General features: G+C 37.3%; 1 protein-coding gene and 1 pseudogene across 1 annotated transcript in view; both read right to left on the reverse strand.

Annotated features, from left to right (window-relative positions):
* Nucleotides 1–14,524, reverse strand: part of LOC126630358 (receptor like protein 22-like) — a 126,042-nt gene that overhangs the window by 27,984 nt on the left and 83,534 nt on the right. The gene's annotated exons all lie outside the window — the stretch shown is intronic.
* Nucleotides 3,936–4,547, reverse strand: LOC126630368 (ribosomal protein S14, mitochondrial-like; annotated as a pseudogene).

A 14,524-nucleotide genomic window follows, 5' to 3' on the forward strand; every position in this document is an offset into this window, starting at 1 on the left:
GAAAGCTTTTTATAATACCCAAGCCTGCAAAGTAATCCCAAACCATGTAAGCACCATGTAAGCACACATCAAGAAATACCCAAACTTTAGAAAGCTACAAAAAGGTCTACACATATGGACATGCACTGGGGAATAAAAAAAAAAGAAGAGATTTGGTACAACTATCAAGCCCCAAACCATTACTGTGGACGTTTACAAATTTAAGATGCAGGCGCTGTTCAATAATTAAAACTCAAAAATTAATGTTTCACATGTTCCAGATTTAGTGTAGTATCGAAAAGGTAGTGCAATATCTTTAATTTGGCAACTCAACATAACAAAGTCAAATATAATTGAGGAAATAAAGATGCATAGATGTACTTACACTGAGAGAGCAGAGCAATTGGAGACATGCACTTTACATATTCAAATCTCCTCTTCTTAGAATTAAGATGCATGCACTGTACCCAAAGAATCAACGACCTCAAAAAAATAAAAAAAAATAAACTACATGTTCAAAAATACAATAGAAGAAATTCGAAATCGGAATTGCAAAATTCACTAACCCATCTTCCTTTCGAAATTACTACATATTTCTCTCAGACCCTGTTTCCTATAACACCACAAACACGCCAAATAAGTAAGAGTAAGGTAATAGGACGCAAATAATTAAAACTCAAACCCTGTTTAACCCATTAAAAATAAAACTTAAATTAAGAAACAAATGAAGAGATCCGATATCAACACCCTTACCAAGAGTAAGGTAATAGGAGGCAAATAATTAAATCAAAAATTAAAAAAAAAACAAATTAAACTAAAAATTACCCATTAACAAAATGGAAAAAACCAACCCATCTCTCTCGGAGTGACCACAACAAAAGCTCAGGTCAAGTATGGATTGTGTGCCGTCAGCTAGTCAAGCAAGTGGAGGTCAAGCTATTGATGGAAGCGGCGTTGAGACGAAGAAGGAAGATCCATCCACTATAAGAGAAGGAGAAGGGGAGAGAGAGAGAGAGAGAGAGAGAGAGAGAGAGAGAGAGAGAGATGTTGGGGTTGAATGAGATAGGGGAGAGGGACATAGAGAGAGAAAGGAAAGGCGAAGAGAGTGAGGTGTTAAGATTGACACAAATAAATTAATAAACAACTGTGGGATTGGAAAAGTAAATATGTAAAGGACACGAAAATCTACTTTTATTTAAATATATTAAATTAAAGGGCACAGAAGCATTTATTGTGTCTTTGCAAATTAATAATAAATTTCTGAAAGGCCACATGCAAGCTGGACGGACATTAAAGGCACAAAAGTCATGGTTTCAGTGCCTACTAATGTGTTTGTGTCCAATTTTTTTTTTATATTGGGCACAATACATGGGGCTCATCATTGAATGAGCACTGTTCTACCCTAGATAGGCACAAACTTCTCATTAGTGTCCTTTATTTTGTACCTAAAGCCCATTTTTCTTGTAATGTTTACTGTAACAATGGCGTCGGAATCGAATTACAACATTCCACGGGAAATTCCTGACACTGTGTCATTGTATACATTTGACAATGGACCCTAAGAGAAGAAGCAATGAAAAAGCAAAGAGTAGTAAAACAGAAAATAACAAGGAAGCGAGCTCCTCGTCAGCCAAGGAAAAGAAGAGCAGATCTAATAAACGACGACCCACAACTACAAAATGAACGTACGAATCTTTTAGCAAGGAAAAAATGACATCAAAACCCTTGAGTTTATTTTTAGATATAATAAAATTGTACGACCAGTTTTATGCATTGACATGTTGAAGTACGTATTATAAACTTCGACAGATTTTTATTTTCTCTTTGCCAAGTGTTTCAACTAGTAAATGTTTAGTTTGAAGTTTTAAGAATGTTTGGTTTAATTCAATAAACAGTTTCCATTTCTTGTGTAATCAGTTCATTTTTATGTTCAAAAAGGTCATTACATAGAGTAGAGCTCTCTCTCTCTCTCTCTCTCTCTCTCTTAAATAGGTCTTGATTAGTTCAGATGTTGCGACATCTACCATAATCCGTTCGCTAGTTCACACAAATCCAAAGAAGTTATCATGGACGATCCACAACCATGCAAATTCTTCAGGTTTTTATTTTCTGTTTTTTATAGTAAACCGGACAAAACCGAACCATGCCCACCCATAAAACTCACTGACAGGCTCTTGACTTTGCATGATAACTTACACTGATGTTCACTGTTAGGATGCCATACCAGATGGCACAGTATGGTGATGACAAGTGTACAAGAGGCTGTTATTAGTTAGTTGGGATTGGGAGTTAGCTATAAGATAGTGGTTTGTAAGAGAAGAAGGCAGTTAATGAAATGATATTGTTGTTCTGTTACTATCTCTCTGTGCAATTGTAGAAGATGTGGAACTAGGTTCTAACATTCACTAGGTGAATGGACCAAACCGTCATTCTCTAAAAAAAAAACCAAAAACTAATCTGCATATGCATCCTTCGAATGTATTTACTTTTATCATACGTGACACACGGGGTCCTTGTTGCTGCTGTTAAATATTCCTTCCTTGCTGCTTCATTCTCATTTCCCTTCTTTGACTCCACTCTTCTTCCAATTTTACTCCAAACTTCTGGGGAAATAAATCCTATACTCTGCCATTTATTTTTTTAGTCAATTAAAAGGTCCAAGGTTTTTTATAACTTAAGCGGTTAAGAGCGTTTTTCTGTATTCGAACCGTGTATCAAAAAAGAAAGATATAGGTTGGCTTAGTGTTGTACAAATGCAATTTGTTCTGCTAAAGAAAGACGAATGCAAATTTGTGCCGGAGAGCAATTATTTATGTAATTAGTGCAGAATAAATAATTCACAATTTCTGATATCTTTATTGGCTTTGAACTATTCTAATTTGAAATGACTTTATCATGCCACTCGCAGTCACTACATTAAATGTTAAGTTAGGCTAATGCAAACTTGGGTTATGCTAGTTGGCAAAGGCATAGTATCCGCCCTTTGCGTCCAAGCTCAAATACCTATACCCATATGTTAAAGTTGTTTTAAGTATCACCTTGTCAAAAGAAAATTGTTGGGTTAGAAACCTTACTGTGCATAATTTTTATCCTGAAAAGAAATTACTTGAGCTTCTGTACTTTCCAAATTGAGTTCAACTGTATATGCCCTAGTCGCTCAACAAAACTACATCAACCGCAAAGCGATGCAGGACCGCTGCCCGAATAGATTGGTATAATTCTGGGCATTCAGACTCGATGTACCAGCAGCCTCAGTACTCTTTCGACCGTTCAGATCTCTCTTCTTAATTTACTTGGGCAACTCCCTGCACTCTTTCAATTTTGCTATAACAATGGCATCGGAATCGAATTACAGTATTCTAGAGGAAATTCCTGATATTGTGTCCTTGTATACATTTGACAATGGACCTAAGAGAAGAAGCAGTGAAAAAGCAAAGAGCAATAAAACAGAAAATAACAAGGCAGCGAGCTACTCGTCAGCCAAAGAAAAGAAGAGCAGCTCTACGTATAGAGCTCATTGAAATAACAATAGAGGGGCCAAAAAGGTTAGCTCGTTGAAAACCATACTAAGCATCAACTCTAGTAAAGCACGAACTTGTACTAAGAGAAAGTAGAGTCGTAAATTCCAACAGTGAACAGAAAGCGAACTACAAAAACTTATTATGGGAGGTTCTATCAGTCTGGATAAATGAGAAATTATGTCAACGAAAAACCAAGAGCAGATTACACCGAATTGCCAAAGCAGCAAATTAACAAGATTAAGCAAAACAGATCAGAGAGGACAGAGAAACACACTGTTTTAATTATAAGTCCTACTTCTGATATTGCAAATATTGTTCGTCTTCAAATGGTAACTAGCACTATTTCTAGACACACAGCGTTTCCCCGTTAATCTATATAGTGTAATATATCCATGCATACCACCTTCATAAATATTCAAAATTTTTGCAAAAACCTAAAAATTAACAGACATGAATTACGGAATACGCACAATTTCGATTTCATGACAAAACCCATTCCTGAAAGCGGAGCAATTGCGAAAAAAGAAGAAGAGAAAACAATGGAAACGAAGAGCTTGAAAACACACCGTTTTGGGAGGCTACCAAGACGCTTTCTTAACGCCATTGAGCATGCCCTTGGAGGCAAGAGAACGGAAAACGATACGGGACATACGGAAGGTCTCGTAGACGGCGCGTGCGCGGCCGGAGAAGATGCAGCGGTTCCTGACGCGCGTGAAGGAGCTGTTCCAGGGCAGCTTGGAGAGCTTGAAGCGGTTCTCCTCGCGCAGATCGCTGGGAAGGCTTGGGTCCTTGCAGAGGGCTTTGTACAGGTTCCGTCTCAGCTCGTATTTCGCCGCCAGCTAGCGGCGGTGGTGGTCTATGTTGGCATTTTCCTCAGACACTGACATCGTTTTTTTGGGTCGAATACTTACCCGCACTCTCTGATTTTGGTTGATGTCGGGTCCTAGGGTTTTAAGCTTTGGAGAGTCTGGAGACCCGTCTAACCGGGTCGGATTTTGACGACTGGCTTTTTCTGAAACGAATCGTAGCAGCACTCGCCTAAAAAGCGAGTCCGCAAGAATCTCCCTCACCTCCACGTGTATTTCCACATCCTCGGTTAAGCTTTATGTTAGTTTCATAATTTTTTTTAACAAAGATATTATTTACCCTAACAGGTAAGAAGTGGAAATTCATAAAGAGTTGGTAATAATGTAGTTCGAATTCGTTTTTAGTGAAAATCGAATATAAGATCTCTCACTTCCAACTAAAGAAGAATATCACTAGATTGTATACTAAATGACATATTAATTTCACAATTAAATAACAACTAAAAATAATTTCCCTCTCTCTCTTACTCTTTAGACCACGAAACTGGTATTCGTGGATCATAGTAAAACTGGATTAAACTAAAAAGCAGCTTACGGTTTTAGACCCTGATCTAATTGCCTAAAAAATAACAATTTAAAATGAATAGCTTTTTCCACTCGTAATTGCACCGCTTTTATTATAAAACTTCCACACATATCGTGATGTGCAAAACTACAGTGAGTTGTAGGGGTGGACACGGTTCGGTTTGGTACGGTTTTGAGTGAAACTGCAATCAAAACTGAACTTTTGGCGGTGCGGTTCGGTGCGGTTTTGAAGCCAAAATCAAAATGAAACCAAATCGTTTGGTTCGGTTCGATGCAGTTTCAAATGGTTTTGGTTTGGTTTTTAAGAAAAAAATGTATAGTTTAAAATTTACACCTACCTATGCATAAGATGGTCTCATTTTCCAAACAATACATGTTTACACCTATCTAATGCAAGTGTTATTTTATGCTGAAACTTAATAAAATAGGATCGTCTGCATGTTTTCACTTGGCCACGAAGGAGATTTGTATTTTGCAGCACATGCTAATTAGCATAATAAAGCCTACATTGAACATGTAAATGAGGAGGATGGGAGAATTGTTTATAAGTCAACACACGATATTTGCTTGTAACAGTTGACACCTGTTTTTGCACCTTTAAATGTTAATTACTAACATGGTAAAATATCAAAAACGTTGCATGTAAATTTGCACCAATAAAATTACATGTTAATCCTAATGCAAGTGTTAATTTGCACCATCTACTAATAAGCTTATGGTTATCAAATCTAAGAACATGGTTTGTTATGGAGAAGCTGGGGATGATTTTGTTAATCTACTATTTAGTTTCCTAAAGAAAGGCAAGATAGCTATTCCTCTTCGAAAGACTGCATTGATAAGTGATAATTGTTGAATAGAATAGGGGTGGAAATGAATGACATTCTAGTGTTGTTGAGTCCAATACTAAATGTATGGACTCTAACAAACAACCATATAAAAGATGACATTTAATTTGAGGCGTGGTTTCGGTTTCGGTGCAGTTTTCAAAAGCCAAAACCGAAACCAAACCGTTTCCTAATTTGCGGTTTGGTTTCAAAACCGCAACCGTTTCAAAACCGCAAAACCAAACCATTCGGTACGGTTCAATTTGATTCGTGTTTCGGTTTCGTTTTTCAATTTTAAGTGCCCACCCCTAATGAGTTGATGACTCACTTTAAATCAGATGGGGTATCATGAATTGACTTGAAACTAGTTGACATAAAAAGCGGGATTACAGAACTCTCTACCACCAATGGGCACACACCTAGTATCCTATATTACAGCAAACGAGCTAACTAAACACAAGGCTCATTTGACGAAAGATTTTTCAATGTTTTCGAAACACATGCATATATCTTAAATGTCATTATACAAGTAGAGAGATATTTGGAAAAAAAAAAAATTATCTCTACTTATATAATGTCATATAGTGTATGGTTTCGTGTTCTAAGCACATTGAAAAATTTCTTCCATTTGTCATACTGTTGATGCTTTCAAGGACTTGTTCCCCTCATAAGTCTCTCCCACATTTTAGATCTAAACCGAATGTCCCCCCCACCAAAAAGTAGTCTAGAGTAAAAGTGCATGTGATTTACATTTGAGTAAATTGTAGCAATGGTCCCTCAACTTTAATTAAATTGGAGCAATGGTCCCTCAACTTATCAAAATGTGTATCCATAGTCCTTTTCATCAATTTTGTCAAAATTTTGTCAAAATAAGTTATGTTGGAATAACCATTTATATAATTAGGGTCCCTCAACTCATCAAAGTGTGTAATTATGGTCCTTTTCGTCAACTACGTCAAAATTTTTGTCAAAACGGGTTGTGTTGGAATGACCATTGCTACAATTGGGTTAAAGTTAAGGAACCATTTCTCCAGTTGAATTAAAGTTGAGGGACCATAGTTGCACGTTTTGATGAGTTAAGGGACCAATGGTAATGAATTTTTAGTTGAGGGATCATTGCTCCAATTGAGTTAAAGTTAAGGGACCATAGCTGCAATTTACTCTTTACATTTAAGAAAGAGTGGTGTTATTCACAAATGTCTTTTTATCTTTTACACTTTGTTTTTTTTTTCAATTGTTGACTGTCGGATAAAATAAATTAAAGAAGATCAAATAACATAAATTAACAAGACGTGTGCAGATAGCACCACCGTCTGGAAGTATCACTACTTAAATGCTATGCTCTCTGAGGTGGTATCTCAACTCTCAAGTGATGAAGAATTGTGGAGTCACCGAGATGACTTAAAGTAGAAAGTTCATCTCCAAAATAGAAGGAAAAAAAATGTTAATTTTTAGGATAATGTTAGGGAGATCAAAATTTTAAACTAAATTTGCAAATCAAATAGGATTTTTTATTAGCACTCCACATAATGTTGAATACACCCCTACATTAAAATTTAATATTAAATGATTCATGCACCTACTATGCAATGACAATTTCGATCTTATTATGTTATAAAAAAAAAACAAGAAATTTCTATATACATCCCAAATCACTTTAATTATCTTCTTCAACTCTCATAACCCGTCTTGCCCTCCATTGTAGAACAAAACATTAAACAATAAAACTACAAACGCATTAATATTGAGAGCAATTATTTTTGACAAATGGGACATGAGATTGACATTTCGGAAACCTTCAAGATTTCTTGTTCATGTGAAGTTTTGTTTACGTGCTAATTTATGAGGGCATCTTTGTCAGTTGTAGATAAAAATCCACGTGTCAGCTCTAAAAATTTTTGTATTATTTTGCTCCACAAGATATCCCAATCTTCAACTTATTAGTAATGGACATTTAACATTGACTAACGAAATGCAATATTCATGGGCCGGCAACAAAATTTAGTTCATGACAAATTGGAGGTTTATGCCGAGGATTATATTATATGGATCGACCCAAATTTCCAAAGGGAAAATGACAAAAACAAAAGAGTAGGGGCAATGGACATCTAACATTGACTAACGAAATCATGAATGGTTTGACGAGTATTCCTTCTCTCATTGCAATCATGCAGAGCATTGTTACTTTGACTCGGGGAAATTATGCTTCGCTAAGTAGTTTTTGTTGATAGTTGGAGTGCAGTCAGGAGTTGTATGCTGGGAGAACTTCTACGGCAAGGATATACTACCAATATTACTTTTTGTGACCACCGCATTAGGTTATATGGAAAAAAAACTTGCATGCCGCATTGTATGCACAGAGGAGCTGCCCACAAGCCTAAGGTGGGTTGAATTTTTAAACCTAATTTTATAAACCAAATGATGTGTATGATGATTGGATTGTTATTTAACATGTTGTTTGGATCAAGAAATTTAAAATTACTAAAACAAAGTTTTAAATGACAGAAATTGAAATGATGGAATTTAATTATTATATCACTTTAAAGTAAGAATTTAATTATTATAACATTATTGCACTTTGTTAACAATTTGATATTCACCTAGTTGACGATGAACATGTTAGCTCCACGTTGAACACAATGGGTTCGATTTATTTTCTTGAATATCACCCACAGTCACAGACGCCTCTTGTGGGCACAGAGAAGGCCTGAGAAGCAATTACAGACATTCAACATCTCTTCAAGCATTTCGATGACTTTGTACATCGAAGGGCGATCACTTGGTTTCATTTGAATACACCACAATGTGGTTATAATTAACCATCTTTCTCTTCCTCCTCTGTAACTCATTTTCAGACACCAACCGTTAGATTTCACTTCATATTTATACGATTTTAGGCTTTAATGACTATACAGCACTGCAATTGTTGAAAAGGTCTAGTGGTTTTATCTATTTTACTATAACATGTTTTGTGAGGTTGAATTCTGTAACACTATTTTTTTTACCTGGACACTGTATATATGTATCACTTATCTTGCTGTATAGCATGTCATCCCCACCCAAGTTTTTCTCTTCGCATTTAGTATGGAATACCAAAACTTGCCTAACAAAGCCAATTAATTCATAAGCAAAACTAATTATTCGGCCGAACTTTACTTCGAATGTTAGTCAGATGAAACAATATGAATCATAAACTAAACACAATAGTTTGGGATGTCGTTGGACATGCGTGGGTGCTTGGTGAATCAAGAAACTTCATGGATCTGGGATACCCAATGGTCAACATGCATACAATATGAGTTAGGAATGAAGATTGTTGTATCAGTTGGCTATACCAAAAGAGTTTTTGGCATCCGGAAGATTATTCTTTCATAGAAATTTCCAAAAATGAGAAAGTTGAACTAATAAAATTTTAACGAGTTTGAAAAATCAACTATTTATATATAAGAAGATCATGATTGATGTGTTACGTTGATTTGAAGAACGGTCTTGAAGTTATGTAGTGAGACATTCATTTAAAATTAGCAAAAGAATGTAACAATTAGAAAAAGGGTTGTCTAAATGGTGGGGTACTTTCACTTTTGAAGTCTTTAAGGAACAACAGTGGCAGGTTCCAAGTTGGAATAATGCAATTTTCACACAATTAGGACAAGGAAAGAAGTCTTACTTTGTAAGCGATAGAGACTCTATTCTTGCTTATGACTTACGACACCCCGCACTTTTTCTACGAGAGTGGGCCTTGGTGATATAAAATTACAAGGAGGATTTGTGTGTGTGGCCGATCTAGAGGTCATACACCAGATTAATATTTCCTCCGTTACGTAACTCCATGAGTCCATAAATTCATATTGGTTTGAACCAGTTCAACGACACTTCAACGTCTGACTAATGTTGTTAGAGGTTTGGGGTGACAACCAAATGATAGGAGCATATTTATGCGACTTAGTTAACATGTTTTCTTGCACTTACTTAGTTAGTTATTGCTTATAAGAGTGTTTTAAGCCATTTTCGTATGTTTGTAGGTCCTAATAACAAAGTTGGCAAGAAAAGTGCATTTTGGTGCATTTTGGAGCAATTTTGGGCTGAAATGGATTGCATGCACATGGAGGCATGAGGATGGACGTTTTTGGAAGATTAGAATTCAGCATGTGTGTGTGCAAGTGTGTTGACCTACAACTAACAAGCATCATAGCTGCCATGTGATGAAGAAATGTGTTGATTGTGGCTGATATGATGAAGATGTGTGTGTGCAAATGCAAAGGTAAACATAGACAGCACACACACATGAAACCCCACGGCGTCTTTTTGTGCAAAGGTGACAGCACAAACACATGCAAAGAGAGGAGACATCAAACAGCACACACACATGCAAGGATGACATACACGCACATACAAATTGCATAGACAGATTGGAGGGCAGCAAATGGGTGATTTGTGGCTGAAATGATGAAGAGCATGTGTGTGTGCAAGTGTGACAGCTTGTGGATGTGGAAATAATGAAAACATGGACAGCACACACCCATGCAAACTGCACATGCAAAGGAAATGGAGTGGTCCTCTCCCTAGCCTATAAATGCATCCACCATTCCCTTTCCAAAAAGGTACCATTTTTTTTATCCATCCAAAAAGCTACATTCACAAACACAAGTCCCTTGCCGTGCCCTCCATCCATTCATCCAGCCATACTACATCTCACCAATCCATACACTTTCATCTCTTAGCCGTGAAAAACCCATCCAAAGACACTACAATCCCAAAACACAATTCCATACACTCCTATCTCTTGGCCGAGACATTCACCAATCCTAAATACATTCATAACCTTTCCATATATCCATACACATCCTAGACACTTATGCTGCAACAAGGTGGTGAAAACAAAGGTCCTTGGTGTTTCAAGCTTGAAACTTTGGAGCGTTTTAAGTGTACTTCGTTCTTGCTTTCAATGCCTATTTTGTTATTTTCTGATTTTGTTGCAATTAGGAGTAGCTAAACCCCTATTTAGTTAGGGGGAAGTTTGAAGCCATGAACATGCTTGAGATATGAATTGATTTCTTCCAATTGTGATTTGATAAGTTGTGATTGCAATTCAATTATCTATTTTATTCATAACTGATTCTTGTATGTTTATTAAGGATGCATACTTAGTTTTCATGCATGAATTAGATGCTAGAATATAAATGAGTTTCACCTAATCGTTACAAGTTTATATTCATGAGTAGTGAAGGTTGTTTGTCACAATCGCGTCAATTGAATTCTTGGCAAACGTATCATGCATTCATAGTTACAATTGCCTCGTCAACACTTATGATTTTCATTGAACGTAATGATCTCTGATTGTATCTCTATTATGCATTCATATAGGGGACTTTTATAGAATGATTTGGGTTGTCGCATGCATTCATCCAATTCAATGAGTAAAGGAAAATCTGAGGGTTAATTTGTGCATCACGGTTAATCTGGGGTGTTGAGCATAATAGTTTATTGAAAAGCAATTGGAAATCGATTCATGTACAAGTGTGTCATGTGTGAAGAACGGACCTCTAACTAATCCATCCATCATCGTATTCCTCAAATTTGTCTTACAATCTGCCTAGTTTTATAAGTTGTTTGTTTGTTTCGAATTCGTAAAAACCAAAACCCCCATTTTACTTTCTTGTTTCAAAGTATTTAATTTCTGTTTTGGTTGTGTTTTTGAGTGTTTTGATTCAAGCCAAAACCCAAATTTCGTCCAAAGTTGTGTTCGAGTCAGAAATTGCCTAGTATGTGTTTTTAGGCAGGTTTGAGTATTTTTAAGTTGTTTTGAGTCCCTTGAGTCTATTCAAACGTTTTTAACTTTGTTTTTATGTTTTTGAGTTAGTTTAGAGGTTTTAGCAAGCCCTCCTAATCCCTGGTTTAGAACGATCCCTACTTGCATTTATACTACAATTTGACAACAAGAGGGTTTAATTTGAGTGCTTAACTTTCATCGCATCAAATTTTGGCGCCGTTGCCAGGGATTAGCAACTTTGCTAATGCCTCGTTGTTTTTTATCTATTTTCGTGTGTTTTTATTTTAGTTTGCTGATTGGGTTTATTTCTTATTTTCAGGTACTAGTTTATGACTCGTAGTTCTCAACATATTAGTGCAAACATCTTGGAGTTCGACGACGATTTTGAAAGAACTTTGAGAAAAAAGAGGAGGCATCCAGAACCTAGTGAACCCAGTTCAAGTTCAGAGGCCAAATCTGAATTTGAAGAAGAAGAAGAAGAAGTCATGGTAGCGGACAATCGTACAATCAAAGAACTCTTGGCCTCGGGGTTGGCCAATGCCTCACCCCTTTGCATTCAATACCCCATGGCTGCTCAAGGCAAGACCAATGAGTTCGAATTGAAGTCAAGCTTGTTGCATCACATTCCTAAATACCATGGGTTGTCCATGGAAGATCCAAACAAGCATCTTAAGGAGTTTGAAGTGGTTTGTTCGAGCATGACACCCATCAATGTCGATGGGAACATTTTGATGATGAAGGCCTTTATATTCTCTCTTTTGGAAAGGGCTAAAGACTGGCTTTATGAGTTAGCACCCGGAACGGTCATTTCTTGGGAAAGCATGAAGAGGGCATTTTTGGAGAAGTTTTTCCCAACTTCTCGAGTCATTCTACTACGCAAAAGGATTAATGGCATTCAGCAAAACCAAGGTGAATCATTTCCTACTTACTATGAGCGTTTTAAAACCCTTGTTGCTTCATGTCCACAGCACCAGATGAATGAGGAGCTTCTTCTTCAATATTTCTACGAAGGGCTTTTACCAATTGAACGTCAAATGCTAGACGCCTCAGCGGGAGGAGCTTTGGTGGACAAAATACCCATGGCTGCCAAGACCTTAATTGCTAATCGAGCATTGAATGCTCAACAATATGAAGGCGTTGGTCAAAGGGACACCCCACGGCAGCAAGTGAATGAGGTAAGTTCCACATCCGACATTTAATCGTAATTAGCTAATCTTACTTCCATTGTGTCTCAGATGGCCGAAGGAATGAGGATGAAAGAACCAAGTGTATGTGGTGTGTGTTCTATCCAAGGACATGCCTCTGAAAAGTGCCCTCAATTGATTGAAAATGGCGGATGGGAAAACGCCAATGCAATTGGATTTCAAGGCCAAAACCAGCCAAGGAACGATCCATATTCTAATACGTACAATCCAGGTTGGAGAGACCATCCAAATTTCAGGTGGAGGGAGCCCCAACAACCCTAACAACAAGGAGGCTTTAGGCAGCAACCTCCAGGCTTCTATACCAAGAAATACGCACCAACACAAGCCCCACAACAACTTGCCCAAAACACCTCATGTATATCTTTAGATAATGAGACACTTCTTAAGTTACTCACCAATTTGTCTCAGGGGCAAGAAAATCAAGCCAAAGCAATGCAAAACCAAGACAAAAGGGTGGACCAAATGGAAAAGAAAATTGGGCAGATTGCGGAGTTTGTAAGACAATTCAGAGAGCAAGGTAAGTTGCCTAGTTCAACCGTTGCCAACCCAAAGGGAGGATTCGAATCTACCAAAGCCATGAGTTTGCGAAGTGGAAAACAAGTTGGATATGATCCCCAACCTTCCAAATCACATTGCAATGAGGTTGAAGAGTTGATAATTGAAGAGAAGGAACAAAGCACCCCTACAGAAAGGGTGGAAACACCTTTGCCGCAGGCCCCAAATGCTCCTAAACCATCCAATTCGGCCAACAAAGGTAAGGAAGTTCCAATTTTGGTTAATACTAACCATATTCCACACAATGTACCATTTCCTAGCAGATTTTTGCAAGCCAAGAACGAAGAGGAGGAAAAAGATGTTCTGGAGACGTTTAGAAAGGTGTATGTCAATATCCCACTCCTTGATGCTATAAAGCAAATCCCGAAGTATGCCAAGTTTTTTAAGAAGCTTTGTACAACAAGGAAACGTATTCGGGAGAAAGAAGTGGTACATGTAAGCGAGAATGTCTATGCAATGTTACAAAGAAAGCTGCCACCCAAATGCAAAGATCCGGGTAGTTTCACAATTCCTTGTGTAATTGGTAATACAAGGTTTGAACATGCTATGCTAGATCTAGGTGCATCAATTAATGTCATGCCATATTCTGTTTATGCATCTATGAATCTAGGAGAGCTTAAACATGATGGTGTTGTTATTTAACTAGCTAATAGATCTAATGCCTACCCGAAAGGAGTTTTGGAAGATGTGTTGGTGCAGGTAGACCACTTAATTTTTCCTGCAAATTTCTATGTGCTTGACATGGAGGATGCAGCCCACTCTCCACCATCATCAATCTTGCTTGGACGACCTTTCATGAAAACAGCTCAAACCAAGATTGATGTGGCTAAGGGAGCATTAACAATGGCATTTGGTGGTGATATGATTCACTTTAAAATTCCTGAATCTAATGTGAATCTTACTAATGTTCGTTCTTGTTTTGCCATTGATGTAATTAAAGATATAGGGCAAGAACCTTCAGCACCAATTAAAAAGGATGAATTTCCAACCACCAACGAAGGGGGAATTGGAGTGGAGCACAAAGAACACACCACTAACCTCCAAATGCATAATTTGGCCGAAAGCACATTTGGAAAATCTGTTGACAGTGTTGCCATTTCATTGCAACACATTGGTAAGCCACCTATTCCAATTTCGATTCCCATTTCAACTAATAGGTTGTTATCTTGTATGGTGCAGGTCCCCAATCGAATCCAAGCTGGTGGGAATGAATACATTGACTTTAGGATGCTCAACGCCCCAATCAGGAAGGATTACTATTCCCTTCCATTCAGAAAGC

Source organism: Malus sylvestris, chromosome 7 (assembly GCF_916048215.2).
Source record: "Malus sylvestris chromosome 7, drMalSylv7.2, whole genome shotgun sequence".
Classification (NCBI taxonomy): domain Eukaryota; kingdom Viridiplantae; phylum Streptophyta; class Magnoliopsida; order Rosales; family Rosaceae; genus Malus; species Malus sylvestris.